The following is an 18,531-nucleotide window of genomic DNA, read 5'->3' as shown; positions in this document are numbered from 1 at the left end:
CTAGTTGGGTGGGAATTGATGATGTGCATGCGCCCTCTGTCGGCATCAGGGTGCAAGCGCACCCTCAATTCCTATTCTGCTTCCAGGGGGGTTGGGAGCCAGGTGGCAAGCAGCAGGGTCCACGGGGCAGAAGCAATAGTGGTGGTGAGCAGGAGGACAGGAGTGATAATGGCAGCAGGGTAGAAAGTGGCTGGCCAGCAGAAATGCCGGGAGGGAGCAGATGAGCGAGGCAGCCTTCAGACCCTGGACACCTTGGAACACTGGTAGCTCCACCCCTGCATGGGCTACACAAGAGAATTCATGTTTCATGGGATATTTGATCACAACCAAATAAAAGGCAGGTAATTTAAAATATTTTGTGCTAAACCTAAGTGGTCAGCTAGTCCAACAAACGGACTAGTTTCCCTAGGCAAAGAAAAGATTGGACGGGTATCTCTCTATGGATGCTAATCCATGCTCTCACATAGAAAAAGACTCTGGGGAGCAAGGGCTTTGTAGTTTCCTCTGCCTCCTCATTCAGTTTGCAAGGCAGTAAAAACTACAAAGCCCATGCTTCTTGGCAAAAATTGACTCCTTTGAGAATCATGTATACTTCAGGAAAGCTGAAAAGACCCTTCGCACAGCTGTTTACCCCTTACCTCTTCTTTTTTTATTGCTTGGGGAGGAGTGTGGAGGAGCTGGCTTGCAGTAAGGCCTGGCTTACTTCGTTTCTTTACACTTTCCTTGAGGATATATTTTTAAAAATCCCTGAGTTTTTTCAAGTATTCTCAAGGAATGCACAAGAAGATCAAATATATTTTAAGGCAAGCCAAGGAGAGTTTGTACCTCTCTACAATCAATCCAGAAAACATGCTTTATTCTAGGAAAAAGAAGATGGAATTTTGCAACTCCTAACTGAAAGCATTTTCACAGGTACTTGGCCTGTCCAAAACTACTTCCCACCTGATTTTACCACCCATAGGCAGTGAAACAGATAGGGATCAAGGGCAGACACTCCCATTAGTTAGTTAGTTCTCACAGTTCAGTTATTCATATGGTGGCTGAACAAGTTTTTGTTTGTTTGTTTGTTTGTTTTAATTTAATGCTTTCTCTAGGGGTGTCACTTTATTTTGGCTACACCAAAATGAAACTGTAGGTTCCTTCACATGCAAATAATTTTGAGGAAAGTATTTCTCAATAATACAAGTGTAATTTCTCAGAAAATTTCTCCTCATTCCTAAGCCTGCAGCTAGTTTTAAGACTAATAAGAAGAAAAAACCCTACTGAGAAAATAGAACTGTGGTAGAATCAAAGAAAAAATGAACTTAATTATCTAATAACTCAGATAACATTTTCTCTGTGATCTGTAATCATTTTTTCTGTCTGGAAAAAAAATCAGTTTTCTTCATAATGAAAACAGCTCACATACCACAGAGCCTTTAGCTTCTTTGTGTAGAAACAGATCTTCCATTCTTCTCATATATGTTTTATACCTGACTTCAAAATTATTAGTCTTGTACTTCTATTGACAAAAAAGCACTAAACTGGTATTAAATTGGCAGAAGTCCAGAATTCCATTCACTGGACCACAACCATTCGCATTTAGTTGAAAAAAAGAGAACCCATATACAGTAGGGCCATTCACACAACTGGGCAGGTGGGGAGAAGGCTGATTCCACTCACCTGCCCCCCCCAGATGAGCACCTGACTTGCTGGGAGCACGGACCACGCTCCTAGATGATCCAAGCTCTGGAGGGCAGGATGACATGTCCCAGCCTCTGGATATCCCACAATGCACCACTTGACATGCACAGTGCATTGGGGGATTACCCCAGGAGAAGGGCACTCTAGGCACCCATCTCTGTGTCTGCTGGGGCTGAACACAGCCCCATCAAACATATTATCCTGGAGGCTGGGTTAAAGGCTCACTCGAGCTCTTAACCCAGCTAAGAGCTGGGTTTGAAAGCTGGGCTAGGTGGCACTGCCCCACCAGGATCGAGTCCAATCCTGTCAATTCTCACATGCAGTCTAAACCAGGCTGGGCTTCCCTGGCCTGTGTTAGGGTGCACGTGAGAACAGCCTCAGTCTCTTGTTGACAATCCAACTTTAGAGTTCTTGTGCTGCCATCCATTGAAGCATCTGTGGAAGGCTTCAGTACAGTTTCCCAATTCCCACCATCATCACCAAGCATCAGCCATGGAGGGAATGAAGTCTCGGTTTGTGTAGTATTAGTGCCGCAAAACTGTGTAGTAAGTATTAATGCCTTAGTAACTAAGTAACTAAGTATTACTTAAGTAACTAAGTAACTAAGTAATTAGTAACTAAGTATTAGTTACTTACTGTGTAGTAAGTATTAGTGTATTAGTAAGTATTAGTGTAGTATTAGTGCCACAAAACTTTGTGTAGTATTAGTGCTGCAAAACTGAACGCAGTATAAGCAGCGATAGACTCCTTCCACACTTTAACCAATTAAGTACACACACTGGAAGTACTAAAATGATATAAGTTGTACAGGGCCTTCCCCTCTTAGGACTGCACTTGATGAAGACAACGAGGAATTGAAGACAATGAGGAATTCCACCATGCACTTCCATATGAGTTGCAACTGGCTATTGTGATGCTCAGAGGTGTAGTGACTGGGGGGCAATAGGGGCAGTGCTCCTCCCCCAGTGAAAGACCTGAAATGGTCATTTCATATGGTCCTCAAATCCTTAGCATCTCAGTAACTTAAAACCTCAGGTTCTAGGAACACAGCTTAGTCATGCATAGGCCAGATGAGTTCACTAGGCAGGGCAGCTGCCCCACGGGTTGCCAGGTGAGGTGCTGCTGCTTCCAGCGGCTTCCAGGTGTTGCTGGTATTGACAGTAACATCTCTTAATGCCCATCAGCAGCTGCCTCAGATTCAATGGCTTTAATGCCTAGGGGAGGTATATGAAAACAGGTTGGAAAAAGAAGGGCTATGGAGAGACCTGGTCTGTGTGTCATGGGAATGCTTTAGAGTGCCCATGAAGGAAATATATTTTGGCGTATCAGTGAACCCTTTGCAGACCCCCATCAAGATAGGACGGAATAGCCATGCCTCCTTCTGTACCTGGCTCCCTCAACTACTCCCTAGCTTCTGTGCTGAACACTGTTCCTTTCCCGTACTCTATTGCTCTACCAGGGTAGATCAGTCCTCTGAGGTGGGCTGACATGGAATGAAGGGCTGGTCTACCTGCTGACCCCAACTGGTAGACCAGGTCTCCCCGGAACAAAGTGCCATTTCGAGTCCTGTTTTTCCAGCAAAATTGGCCTCAAAATGGAGCTTGAATCATCCAAACTAATTTGGATCAAATTGGGGTTGATTCCCTTTGATCTCAAATCTGGCTCTCTATTTTGAGGGCAATTTGAGGGGTCAAATCTGCAAATCACCCCCAATTCAACTCAAATTTATTTGAATCGAATTGCACACCCCTACTACACAGTCTCATCATTCTGTATCATGAGGAGAAGCGGGGAAGAGGCTGCAAATTGTGCTTGATAGTTGTGCTTTATATATGATCATGATATTTATGCTTTGTAAAGGGAAAAAACCCATAGAGCATTTGTCTGTAATAAAATTGTTATCAAAAGTGCTTTGTAATATAGAATGAAACTGTAACAGAAGTGTTACAGAAAGCGTTTGTATTAAACAGTGGAAAGAAATACCAGGGAAGATCTATAAAAGCCTTCGTTGCCTCAATAAGATGTAGAAAATTATATTTATTGGAAAATGGTGTAAAAGCATTGGTGGCAGCAGAAAATCAAGAAGGATGGTAATGTGCAACAGAAGCTGCTCAGATCATACAGCTGAAAGGAGATTCAATACAAAATATTATATATATTCTAAATATAAGTCTCTGGAACTGTGAACTATGGGACAGCTTGCATGTGGGCACCGTTGGACAAATGACAATGAAAACGGGAATGCTAGAATATATGGCATGATTCTGCCCTAAAATTAGCTTTGCTTTAAAGGGGAAAAAAATTACTTCATCTGCAGTACCAAGCACGTTCTTTTCAAAGTCGGGTACAGAGTTCCATCTCCAGGAACTAACCTTAAAGGAGCAAGGGAAAACAGATCCTGAAATAGTACCAAAACCTTGATAATGATTTGGAGTAAGGGAGGAAGAGGGAGCAGGGGGAGAGTACACTGATATTTTCAAAAGGAAATAAGGGAAGGAAAAATGCATTGCCCAATATGCCTGACATCTTGCAATCTAGTATCAAGACGTATATGACCATTCACAAATATATGCACAAATATCCAATGTGTGAAAATGGAAAGAGGAGTGTGCTTGAAAGTCCCAGTCTCATTTTGGAGGCCGCCACATCTGCACAATAGTCCTCCAAAATGGCTGCCACGCTGGGGGGGAAAGGCCAAAACCTGGCTAAAGAATGGCCACATGGCCAATTTTTTTTACTAAAATAGGGCGGCAGGGGGAAGGGGAACCTCCACAGACACCACCACCCTCCCACCGCCTTGGACAACTCCACCAGAGGGGGCAAGTTTGAAGAAAAATAATAATTCTTTTTTTAAAGTTTGTGAACCTCCAGAATTGGCCAGGGTGTGTGTGTTTTTCACTCCAGAGTCGGGGGTGGTTCAGTTAGACCCCGAACAATTGAACCAAACCAGTTCGATGTCAAATGCATTCGATGTCGAACCTGTTTGCACATCCCTATGGGCAACTGGCCCACTGCCAACTAAGTGAACTGTCCCCATGTGCCACAAACAGAGAGCTCACATTGCTGTGAGGCTCCTGAGTATGTCAAGAGTGAGATCTCCAAGCCTGGAGACTCAAACACAAATGAGGGGGCTCCTGGGAGCCTGCAGAAAAGCATTGCTGACAAGATGGCACTTGAAGCATTGCTCCACTGGTCCAGAGCCAAAGGAGAGCTTAAGTGGCACTGCATCCCAAGCTCTTCTCCTTGGAGGAAAACCACTCAGTATTAAACAGCCTTATTCTGAAGGTCTGTGCTCTGGCAATGTTTGGCTGGATCAGCTTTTTATAGACAGGGGTCTCCCTATTGTTGCTTTGCAGCAATCAGAATTGAGGATGAACATGTACTAAGCGGACCTTGTCCTATTCCATGCATATACGTAGCAGAAGTTAGAGCAGTTTTAATGGTACTCTCAAAGAAGAATCACATAGGAAGACTCTAGCTTGGTTTTCTTCATTGTAAAGCCTGGAGGTCAGTGACGGCCCCCAGCAACCCTGAGTGCAGCTCCCAGACTAATTGTGTATTGGGCCTGTGTGAAGCTTTGGATGAAGCTGAATACTCTGCACAGTCCCCCTGGCACTATTTATTTATTTATATTTATTTATTCATTAAACTTCTATACCACCCAAACTTTCGTCTCTGGGCAGTTAACATAAAAACAATTAAAACACACATGAAAATTAAAACAATGCAGCAATTTGAAAACAGCCATAAAATTAAAAACAAACAATTTTTAAAAACTGGGAAAGCTTGGGTGAAAAGATGGGTTTTCAGGTGTTTTTAAAAAATTGCCAGAGATGGGGAGGGTTGTATCTCAGCAGGGAGCGCATTCCACAGTCTCGGGGCAGTGACCAAGAAGGCCCGTCTCTGTGTAGCCACCAGACGAGTTGGTGGTAACTGGAGATGGACCTCCTCAAATGACCTCAATGGGCAGTATGGGTGATAGTGAAGAAGACACTCTCTTAAAGGTGCACAGACAGGACAGGCGAGACTCATGCCTGCCAGTGGGGGCTAGAGTGGAGAGCGAGCGGACCATGGCAGTAGCAGCAGGGAGGGAAGAGAAGCACCGTCCCCACCCCTGCACCCATCTCAGAGTCGGCTCCAGAGTCAGCAGAGCAACCTGCCTGCTTAGCTGCCTCCCAGTCCTCGGTGAGTGCCGTAACTTGCCAGAGGCGGCCATACAGAGGGGAGGGAGGGGGCTCATTGTCAGGCGGCAGCAGGCCGCACAGGCGAGCGGCGTACCAGGAATTTGCCTTGCTGCCCAGTGGGCCAGTCCGAGCCTGGCATTGTGTGGATGTCAGCACAGAGGGAAATGGTTCTCACATTGAATGGTTTTTGCCAAAGTGGTTCCCGCTTGAAAAACAGTGAAGTTCACCCACCTAGCGTTATACTCAGGTTCTAGCTACATGGAACATTTGAACAAAATGTCTTTGTTGGGACATTTGAAATTCTGGAAAAGAAATTATTGCCAAAAACCTGGAGGTGGAGAGATAGCACATAAAAGTCTGTGGCAGGAAATCACCAGTCTACTTAGTTGCTGGGCACCATAATCTGTATCCATCCTGGTCCTACTCCTGAGACCTACCCCTGGTCTCAGCGTGGCTGTTGAAGGATGGCCTCCTGAGCTGCAGGTAGTTCTGGGAAATATAATCAGAAGCAGTTAAGGGCAAGGCAGGGGATCCTCAGGAGCAGGGGATCATGACCTCACCATCTCTTGGGGCTCCCCCTCCATGGAGTCTCTGGTGAGATGGTTACATCTGTGGTTGCCTCTTGCAAGAGTTCATAAAACCAGTCCTCCTCTGTGTCTTCAGACCCCTCCTCTGATAGACAGGGGTCTGGTTCTTGGCCTCAGCAGGCAGCCATGGATCCTCCCAGTTATTTATTCTTGGTCCTCTCATCCATCTATTTGATATGGCAAGCTAGACACCAGGGGTGCTGCAGAGCAGGTGATGGAGGAGAACAGATGACAGGACCAGAGAGGAAACAGGCAGGAGAAGACACAGCTGCCTTGTCTCCCACTGCATCAGGGAATTTGGAAGGAGAAATGCAGTGGTAAAAGGGTAGAAGTGGAACCGCTGAGGAAGGCATTTGTCATCTTATGCTTTCAAACCATACCCACAGCATATTTTGAAAATAGATTTCACAAACTCCTGGTGGAGCAGTTTCTTTGCCCTTGTGATTCAGGGAAAGTGTAGGACATTGTCTATTATGTCCTACACTGGCCCTTTTATGATGTGATCAGGTAAAAATGTTGAGGGAGATTATTGATATTTATTTTTTTATTTATTCAAAATATTGATACCCCACCCCTCCAGTACACTACTGCTCAGGGTGGTTCACAACAATAAAATAGGTGCAAAGTGCTGGTTATTACCTTTAAAGCCCTGAACGGCTTAGGTCCAAGTTATCATAGAGAGCGCCTTCTTCTGCATGATCCCCACTGAATGTTAACGTAATCTGAGGTAGGGGTGTGCACGGAACCAGCTGTTCCGTTTGGGCCTTCCCCCTCCGGCGTGGTGGCCATTTTGGAGGCTGCCGTGCCTGCACCAATAAGGGGGGCCAGCGGGGGAGGGGGAACCTCCGCGGACCTACACACAAACACACCACCTCCAACAACTCCCCTGAAAGGGGCAAGTTAAATTTTTTTTTAAAAGTCTGTGAACCCCCCCAACAGTCAGGGAGTGTTTGGTCCGGGGTTGGACCAAACAGGGGATGGTTCGGTTCGACCCCAAACAGTCAAACTGAATAGGTTCGATGTCAAATCTGTTTGCACATCCCTAATCTGAGGAGGTCCGTGTTCAGTTACCACCAACAAGTCTGGTAGCGACTCAGAGGCGGGCCTTATCTGTAGCTGCTCCTGGGCTGTAGAATGCACTCCCTACAGAAATCCATAATTGAGTTCATTATTGGTCATCAGGAGAACCCTTAAGACCTATCTTTTTGGCCTGGCCTTCCAGGGTTTTTAAACTTTTTTTAAACCGTAAAGGTTAGACCTGGTTTTCCAGGATTTAACCAACTGTTTTAATTGTTTTAATAATGGTTTTATGTTGTGTTTACAGTTTTTGATTTTAATAGTTAATTGATTTAATTTTGTTTTAATGTAAACTGCCCTGAGCCATTTTTAGATAGGTGGTATAGAAATCAATCAATCAAACAAACAAACAAATAAATAAATGTAAAATAGAACTATTTATTTTTATTTATTTTTATTTATACATCTATATCCTGCTCTTCCTCCAAGGAGCCCAGAGCGGTGTACTACATACTTGAGTTTCTCCTCACAACAACCCTGTGAAGTAGCTTAGGCTGAGAGAGAAGTGACTGGCCCAGAGTCACCCAGCTAGTATCATGGCTGAATGGGGATTTGAACTCGGGTCTCCCTGGTCCTAGTCCAGCACTCTAACCACTATTTATTTATTTATTTATTTATTTATTTAACATATTTTTATACCACCCAAAACTCACATTTCTGGGCGGTTTACAATAAACAAACAAAAAGTTAAAACATTAGTTAAAATAAATGACAACTGAAAACTTATAACAATAGTTAAAATAAATGATATAGTAAAAGTTAAGTAAACAAGTTAAAAGACTTTACTTAACCAATTAAGTAAGCAAGTTAAATTTCCAGGCTAAAACCACAATCAGAATTAAGTTTCAAATTAAAAGTTACTTTAAAAGCTAAAAATTGAGAATTATAAAAACCAAAAACTAAATATCCTACCAGTTATAACCAAAAATGGAGCAGTAAAAAGCCTCTTTAAAAGATGTGGTTTTAGTTGTTTTTTAAAATATACTGTACATGGTGAAGTTCTTCAGGGAGGGCATTCCAAAGCTGAGGGGCTACAACCAAAAAGGTGCTGTCTCTGCTGTTCACCAACCGGATCTCTGTTAGTAGTGGTGCCATGATACATTTAAAGGCTCAGATGTGGCATGTTTCAACTACCTTATTGCGGATGTGATTGCATATGTTAGTTACCAAGTTGCTACATTTGCTATATTGTCTTTTAAACTTAGAAAGAGATTTATTTTTACAAAAGCCTTTCTCTAAATTGTAGATGTCTAGTCTTATTCTAGATGCGTTATTTATTGATCTAACTGCAGATGTGTTATTTAGGTTATTATTTTTAAACTAGCTGGGTCGGGCACAGAGCATCTGTGATGTATAGTAAATCAGAAATGCATAGAAGTTCACAGCTTGACATAAGCAACGCCATTATGTTTAACTAAACTCAAGGATCTGCTCTGCTAGAAGGATGCTTACTACTGTGTATTCTCTCTGGTAGTTTTCCGTCCCCCACAGGTTAGAGTGACCATGGATTTAGAATGCAGAACAATTTTAAGATAAGGCTGTCTGTCTGCCTGCATGCATGTTTGTGGTTTATTCCCTAATCTTAGCAAGTCATGATGACGTATTTGCTATGTGGCTGAACAACATGTTGTTCTGGAGAACAATTTTAAGAGTATGCTCTCTGTATGGTCCTTTGTCTTGTTTTGAGCATGAGCCAAACAATACCATTACTACTTGAGAGTAAATAAACCTTTGATCTTGTTATCTCATCTGGGCTGATGATTATTGGGCTCCATCTGCCCAGGAACGAACCTCCTTATTGGGGACAAGGTTACCCTGATACATCATCTGTGCCTCAGGCCGGCACCGCGGCTGCCTCCCCACCCCCACTCTGGCCTGGTCGGTTTTCTGGTCAGCTGGCTGGCCTACTTCTCTTCTCCCCCAACTTATCTCCCCCAACTTATCTCCCCCCCCCCCGGCTTTCTGGCTGGTGGGCAGGCCAGCTGGAAAGTTGGCCTGCCACCTCCTCCCACCCGCCAAGTCCCAGCAGCAGCAGCCTTCTCCCACCAGCCGGACCAGGCCACCACCTCCTCCTTCCCGCTGGGCCACTGCTGCCTCCTGTTCTCGGCGGCCAGGCTGGGCTGCCGCTGCCTCCTGCTCCCGGCACCAGCACCAGGCACTTCCTGCTCTCAAATGGGCTGGCTGGCTGGCCCGCTTCTCCTCTTCCCCCCTTATCCACCCTCTGGCTTTCTGGCTGGTGGACCAGCCGGAAAGCTGGCCCGCCACCTCCTCCCACCTGCACAACTCCCAGCAGCGTCTGCCTCCTCCCACTGCCTCCTGCTCTTGGCTGCCGCCTCCTGTTCCTGGAGGCCACCGTCACCTCCTGCTCCTGGCAGCCACTGCCGCCTCCTGCTGTTCCTGGCGGCCACCACCACCTCCTGCTCCCAGTGGCTGCCATCCCTATTTTCTCCCCCATCCCTGTCACTAGTCTGGCAGCTGCTTGCAAACTCTTGCGAGAGCTGCCACACATGGAATTAGCGATGGGTACGTTTAAGAGAATTAAATATAAAGATGTATTTTATTAAAATTTCTCTCCCCACCTTCTTCTGTTATGTTACAATTATGCTATTTTCCATGTTTTTGCTCTGTTTTGATGTTACATTATGTTTTGTGTTTGTTATGTTATGACCAGGGGTTACAACAAATAAATTTACACGGGTGGAATGAAAGTTGATGTAGACAGTAGTTTTTAGGTTACTTAAAGGTGGCATGCTAGCAGAGTCATTCCCCATAAGTACATTGAAAATATTTAAGGTTTTTTAAAGTATAATACCACTTTTGTGATAGTAGGATATTCTGTTTTGAATGCTTTTGGGTGTTGGAATAATGTTTAGAGACACAAGTTTCAAAGTTGGCATTCATGCTTTTTGTCCAACTATGGCTTCTTGATTGAACATTTTTGCAAGATTTTCTGGTGCTTTAAAAACCTATGCAACCTATTTTATCAGTAAGGCAAAAAAAATCTGTATTACATAATGTCTATTTTACCTAACTATTAAAACACCCACAAAAATTTGTGTTTCAGTACTGAAATGGGTTTGTGAGCGATGAAAAAACAGGTTTTGTGAATGTTTTAATAAGGTCTTGTTGGTTCAAAAAAGGTAAGGTCCAATTTCAGTGACTATTGATAATGCACCAGTATTTTCTGCTGCTGCTGCTGCTGCTCTCTCTTCTCCTCTCCTTGCTGATCTATATCCTCCAGTCATACTTTCAGTTTCTTATAAAGTCACTCATTGCTCTGTTGGAAAGGAGGACTATTCGCTCTTAATAGCAGATTTTTAAAGCATTTAAAAAACCTGTAACACCTGTTTGATCAGAGGCCATAGTAAGCTGGAAACAATTAATGGACAATTACCTCAAAACTTTTCATTTTAACAGTGTCTGGTGGCGCCCCCGCTGGCCTTACCGGCTCTGATGTTCCCTCAGCAGCCAAGGCCAGATAGGCCCCAGGCGGGGCAGGTGGCCAGGCAGGGCAGGTGGCCAGGCAGAGCAGCCCGACAAGCAGCCAGCCGAGATGCTGCAAGACCAAGGAGCTGGCTAGAGGGGCTGGGGGAAGGGGAGGCAAGTGAGGGAGGAGGCAGCAGCAGACAGAGGCCCAGCTGAGGGGAATAAGGGTGAGAGCAACCTGATATGGCAGGGCGGAGGTCCAATCAGTGGGGGCATGGGATGCATCAGTTGTCAGGAGGGATTTAAGGCAGGCTCGGCCAGTGATTTAAGGCAGGCTCGGCCAGTTGGAGGGCGAGTGGTGGAGGCCTCCGGAGAGAGCCATGGTGACCCCAAGGAGCCTGGAGGAGGAGTACTTGGGTGAAGCAAACCCCCTCCCCTCAAAAACTCAGGTCCTGCCTGGGGGAGGTGAGAAGGAGAAGTAAACAAGAGAATGGCTGTGGAGAGACCAGGGTTGTGACAAACAGTTACCAAAAAAGCCAGAAAATTGATTTTAAAGCCCATTCCACTATCATAAAAGCAGTATGTTATGTTAAGAGCCCTACATATTGCTAGAAATAAATTCACCCAAATATATACAGAAGCCACCACATTTGTTCTTGAAAAAATAAATGCATACATATTTTTGTTGCTAGCACACTGTACAATAAGCCAACAATGTGAAACAACTGTGCTCACCAAGAACCAGTAGCAAAAAGATTGCCCTTCTAGCCTACAGTTTATAGCAAAAATAAAAACACGAATACAATCCTTCCACAGAATCAATGTCTCATGTTCAAAGCTAGGGAATCCCTGGTCTCCTGGCCACATCCATCTAGAAACTAAAGACTTGTCTTATGTCAGTCTTCTGCCTTTTGACATTATCTCTGAAATACTGCAGTCTGTTTGCTGTTCAGTGCAGTAAGCTTCCTAGAGAACATTAAATATACACTCTTTTTTTCCTGGTCAGCTTTCTGATGTCCAGAAGCTGTATGCAGTTGCAGAAAATTGCCCCTTTCACAATAAATCACCTCTATATTACACTGTAATTGTTAATCATGTTTTCTTTCAGATTAAGTTGTAGAGACTAGCCCATTACTCATCCCTGTAGGAGGATAGGCTCACACAGAATTTAATCAAACATATGGACACTTTACACAACTGCATGAAACTCACTGTGCAGTAGTCATTGTTTTGTAGGCCATAAAGAAAAAATGACATGGAAGGCAGAAATTAATTTAGTTAGACCAGGGTTCCCAACCTGTGGTAGTCCAGATATTGCTGAACTACCACTCCCATCATGCCCAGACACAAAACATTGTAGGTGGGAATGATGGGACTTGTTGCTGAACTACAACTCCCATCCGGAGTCGCACAGGTTGGGAACCCCTGAGTTAGACTAAAGCAAAAGATGGCACCACAAATTGCTTCTCCTTCAGCAACCATCCCACCTTCCTGGTCTCTCATCTCAGCAAAACACTATACTCCTTTTGATGTTCAGACCATTTCCCAAGTATTGAGTTAATTCACCCAGAAAGTCACACCCATTTACCATAGATGCCAAAGGCATGAATCTGTGCAATGCAGACTCAAGTGCTTTCTAGTAGGTGCATTTGACACACAATAGTTTAATTGCCTTATTAAGCCAGGAATGGGTTTTCCCTGAGCCTCCCTTGTGATTTTACAAAGACAGTGTATGTGATCTTACAAAGACAGGTGAAAGAGCTATTCACTGCCACACGCTAAGCCTGCCATGGCATCTGCTGGTCCAGGGAAAGTACCTCTAATATTTTATTAAGTTCACAGCAATTCCATGCAGGTCAGTCAGGCAATCTCAGCTTGAAGCAGCTGACATTTTCATAATGCATGTGCCCTGCTGTTTCTCTGGGTCAGAGGCACCGCTAAGTGTGTGTCGTACATTTGACATCCAGAAATCCTAGAGCATAAATATCAGTCAACAAAGGCAGAGATTTTCAAGTTTAGGAATTCTACCACAAAGGAGATGAAGGATTTTAAATTAAGGTGTAACTATGATTCAAGTTCAGTTTTACTTCCACATCAGCATGGGCCATAATAAATATTCAATTGTACCGAGGTGTGTATGCGTTTTTGTGCTTTTGTGCATGTGTGAAGTGCCCCTGTCTGCTGATGGATGATACAGTAATGGTTGACCACTGAAGATGTTTCATCATCAGACACAAGAATTCCTGCACCAGAGCAAAGAAAGTGGGAGGCCTAAGAGAAGAGAATAGGAAAGGCTAGATATTTTGGTGGCCCATCAGTTCCAAGGACTGGAAATAATGACATATACTAGACCAACTAGGCCCTCCCCTGCCCTTTGCTGGAGTAAGCAGTACTCTTGTATTGCCCCATATAGCAACATGTGGGTACTGATAGACCAAAGAGAAAGAAAGGACTAGTTGGGTATTCACCTCACAGGTGCAGGGCAATGTAAGAGACAAGAAGGTTTTCTGATAGCTTTCCAGTTAATGATTAAAGTTCATCATATGCCCCCTCGCTCAGAAAGAAAAAAACAACCATGGGTTCAGGTACTCCACACTCAGTGAAGAGCATGCATGAAATGCTTGTTGTAATGTTTTGCTGGTGTTCGGTCACTGTCTGTTCCAGACCACTTTCACCCCAGGCAGCAGTGAACAGAAGAACGGGAAAAAACAAGATGCCTCCCAATCCCCAATTACAAATACGAGATACAAAGAAAATCTTTGGATCTGATTTTCTAGTGTCCTTAATAAATCTGCTTCCAGGAGTAATTTGAAATCCTGTCTTGTTTGCCTGATAGTTATTTAACACACCACAGGACATACAAATGCTGGTTTGGAGACCATGTATGTTTGTTCCCCATACACCTTCACCTTCTCCAGTTCACTCTGCCTCTCCCTGCGGCAGACAAACTGCACTGCGCCAAGCAGCAGTCCCAGGAGCTGAAGTCCTCCAGCATCTCTCAGTACACCACACGAGAAGCACAGTGCATTGAGGGCTTTCCCCAGAGCCAGGCACTCTTGTTGGACAGCTCTGTTTGTACTCAAGCTGCCTGCAGCCCGAGCACACACATGACTGGGGACCAGGGTGGAAGGGCTTGCTCATAATAGTCCAGGGGAAATTCCTGGGCTACCTGGTGGGGCAGTGCCAGGATCAACCCAATCCTGGCACTTTATGCAAGCAGCCTTGCCCTGCAGGGGTGTAGCCTTCTCGATTTCTGGTGGGGGGGCATGGGGCACATGGGGGGAGAGGTCTTGTGGTAGCAAGCATGAATTGCCCCCTTTGGTAAGCAGGGTCCATCCTTGCATTTGAATGGGAGACTGCATGTGAGCACTAAGAGATATTCCCCTTAGGGAATGGGGTCGCTCTGGGCAGAGCACCTGCATGCATAGAGCACCATTAGCTTTTCTCCTTGTTATTCTACTTCTAATCAGAGAATCATGATGAAAAAGCCCAGTGAGGCAGCTGTGCCTCCTCAGAACTTGCTGAGTTGCTACAAAGACAACACAGGACTAACTGTGTTGTTCAACTAACTGATGGACTTTGAGCATGAGAGCTTGCTGATGCTATCTGGCAGGTGGGCAGCATTGCCTCCCCCAAGAAATCCGGAGGTGGGGCTTGAGCCCCACCACCCCACCTGGCAGCCCGGCAGGAGCATTGCCCCCTCTGGGAAATCCCGGAGGAGGCTTAAGCCTCACCACCCCCATGACGTTTACACTCCTGCTACCCTGGTAGAGCTGCATAAACTCAAGTAGAGCTACTCATGTGAACAGCCACATTCTGATTTAAGTCACATTCTGTTGTGCTAAGACTGTGCAGTAAACTGCATCAGTGATACCAGCAGCATTGCAATGTGCAAAATCAATGCTGCAATCACAGTTAGGCATCTCTCTGTTTGTTTCTAGGCTTTCAGTTTGGTAAGGGAACTGCCCTCTTGCTTTGTTAGATGGAAAGCAAGTAGAAGCCTAGTGCAGCCTGCAACTGGGCTGTGCAAGGTTCCTACTTCACATGGCTGATGGCCTCCAGTGTGGCAAGATAGCCATAACAGAAATGCTCCATTGCCATGCTGGGTGCCTCCGAACCTATGCAACAAGGGCTACTGAGCCCAAAAATGTCTCCAAGCTGTATTGGGCTGCAATTGCTCTGAGGTCTTAACTGTGCAAAGGGACACCTTGGCCCACAAATAGCTCCTATTATCAGAAGTGGAGTTTGTATTGAATAGGAGTCCAGGAAAGCAGCAGGTTCAGGGCCCAACCAGAAAATGATTTCATCCTATCTGAACTTCATGGTGCCAGGCCAGATTCTAGAAAAGGCCCAAGTCCATCCCCCCAACCCTAGTTCATATGTGATAAACGATTTTGCTTTCACAGTCAGGCTGGTGTGGTCAGAAGAACCACTCCTTCTGTTTGATCTTCAAGGAGCAGTAAGTTAAAACTCTCATTTTTAGAAAAGTCTATTTTGTCTAGTAACTGACCTTAGTATTGTCTCTATAAGTGCTACCACACTAGCCTTTATTTCTGCTATTGACACAGTCTTCTCACATAACGGAACATCTAGATCAGTGTTTCTCAACCACCGTTCCATGGACCGGTGCCGGTCCATGAGCAGTTGAGTGCTTGTCTGTGCAGGTCCATGAGGAATTAATCCCCCCACAAACCAATTTCGAGCAGGTGTCGGCCTCCAATGCTGGGAGGTCTACGGAGCTCAATTCTAGGCAGGCAGGCAGCCCTCACTGCTGGGATAATGTTCATTTTGAAGAAGATAAATGAGTGTTGTCCCAGCAGCAAGGGCTGCCTGCCTAGAAATGAGCTCTGGAGAGCTTGCAGCAGCAGTGCCCTCCCCTGGCTTGAAATTGTTTTTTTGTGGGGGGTGGTGGCCTAGGGTGGGGGCGAGGGGGGATGTCCCCTTTACTAACTGCTGGTCTGGAAAACTGTGCAGAAAGAATTTACTGGTCCATGACTCCAAAAACATTGAGAAACACTGATCTAGATGACATTCCTCCCCAAATCCTGTGTTTACCTTGTTGTTTTTAAAGCTCTTAACACAATTATACTGCAGTGTTTTCCAGCACCAACAGAGAAGTACAGTCATCTCATCTGGTGCAAGAGAGTATTTGGTGATGGGATTGGTCGTGACACTGTGTAATCCTGCCTACATTCATTCCTTGCTCAGCTGACCAGCACAATTTCCTTCAACCTCCATGCCTCCAACTTTCTGGTGAGTGAAACTGACAAGGTGAGGAGAAAATCATTCTCAGTTTCAACTCCCACCCTGCCTTGTTCATCTCTCTTTTTAATTAAAGTATTATTATGCACACAAGAAGACAGTAGAAATTGCAAAGAACAATAGCAATACTACAGTGTACCTTATATTTTTACTCATATACGTGGGGCTGGATGAGTAACAAAGACTTCAGGCTGTGTATTTTGCCTGGCAATAATTTTTCATTAAAGGAATAATTCAGTATAAGACCTTTTCAGCATGATCCCATTCTGAAACTTGCTCTTGGTTGCTTCCCATGTGACTGATCTAAAAGCCCACATTCCTTTGTAGTCCTTGTGTTCTCTCCTTAAGTAGGTCACAATGCACATGTCACATCATACATTTTTTATCATCCTAGCTTTCGGACTAAAATGGCTTATAGTTGTTCTGGGTGATGAGGCAATGGGTTGGGCTGCACAAACAGACCTCCCTTATCATTCAGTCAGTTGCTATCATTCAACTAGAGCATAAGTAGGGATTTTAAATGATGAGAGAGGATGCTCTAAACTGCACTGAAAAACTAAAAGTGAACAAATCGCCAGAGCCAGATGGTATCCTCCCAAGAGTTCTGAAGGAACTCAAATGTGAAATTGCTGATCTCCTATCAAAAATATATAACTTGTTCCTACACCCAGGTCTGTTCCAGAGGACTGGAAAGTAGCTATTGTAACACCAATTTTCAAGAAGGGATCCAGAGTGGATCCAGAAATTACAGGCCTGTTAGCTTAACTTCTGTGCCAGGCAAATTGATGGAAAGCATACTTAAGGCCAAAATTGTTAAACACATAGATGAATGGGCCTTGCTGAAGGAGAACCAGCATGGCTTATGCAAGGGCAAGACTTGCCTCACTAACATTTCAGAGTTCTTTGAGAGTGTCAACAGGCGTGTGGACAAAGGTGATCCAGTTGACATGGTTTACTTAGAGTCCCAAAAAGCTTTTGAAAAAGTTACCCACCAAAGGCTCTTGTGTAAACCTAGCACTCATGGAATAAGGGGGACAGGTTCATGTGTGCATTGGTAACAGGAAACAGAGGGTAGGTATAAATGGACGGTTTTCACAATGGAGGGAAGTAAGACATGGGGTCCCCCATGGATCTGTACTGGGACCAGTGCTCTTTAACTTTTTCATAAATGATCTAGAAGTTGGGATAAGCAGTGAAGTGGCCAAATTTGCAGATGACACTAAATTATTCAGGATAGTGAAATCTAAAACAGATTGTGAGGCACTACAAAAAGATCCCTCTGAACTGGGTGAGTGGCAGGGGCGGAGCCACCATTGGACAAATGGGTTCAAAGAACCCGAGCCACCCGCCACCAATCAGGGGCCACGAGCGAAGCCCCAGACATGCTCCTTGTGTCTGACGTCAGATGAGGGGGCATTATTTTGGTCCCAAACAAGGCCGCACGGCCCTGTTTGGAGCTGAAATCAGCTGCCGGAGTGACTCCGGTCTCACTGCTGCTCCTGGACTCACTGCCAGAGCCGCTCCTGGTCTCACTGGCAGAGCCACTACTGGTCTCACTACCAATGCAGCAGAGCCGATCGATCTCCCTCCCAAACGTGGCCAGGCGGCCCTATTTAGGAGAGAGATCAGTCCACACTGCATTGGCAGTGCAGGCAGGGAAAGCTGCACTAGCCCATGCTACCCAACACAGGACAGGCCTATTTCCCTTCCAAACGGGGCCGTGGGCTACCACCAGCCTCCCTATGCTGCTGGTGAGTGGGAGGCAAAATGGCAAATGCAGTTCAGTGCAAACAAGTCTAAAGTGATGCATATTGGGGCAAAATAAAACCCCAATTTCACATATATGGTGATGGAATCTGCTCTGTAGGTGACTAACCAGGAGAGAGATCTTGGGATCATGGTGGACAGCTCATTGAAAGTGTCAGCTCAGTGTGCAACAGCTGTGAAAATGGCAAAATCCATGCTAGGGATTATTAGGAAGTGGATTGAAAATAAAAATGCTAATATTATTATGCCTTTGTACAAATTTATGGTGCGCCCACATTTGGAGTACTGTGTACAGTTCTGGTCACCATATCTTAAGAAGGACACTGAAGAACTGGAAAAGGTGTAGAAGACAGCAAGCAAGATAGTCAGGGGCTTGGCGCACCTTCCTTATCAGGCAAGGCTACAGCATCTAGGACTTTTTAGTTTGGGAAAGAGGTGAATACGGGGAGACATGATAGAGGTGTATAAAATTGTGTATGGAGTAGAGAGAGTGGAAAGAGAGAAAAATTTCTCCCTCTTTCACAACACTAGAACCAGCTGTCATC

The sequence above is a fragment of the Hemicordylus capensis genome, chromosome 5 (assembly GCF_027244095.1).
Source record: "Hemicordylus capensis ecotype Gifberg chromosome 5, rHemCap1.1.pri, whole genome shotgun sequence".
NCBI lineage: Eukaryota > Metazoa > Chordata > Lepidosauria > Squamata > Cordylidae > Hemicordylus > Hemicordylus capensis.
Note: the sequence above shows the minus strand (reverse complement) of the source record.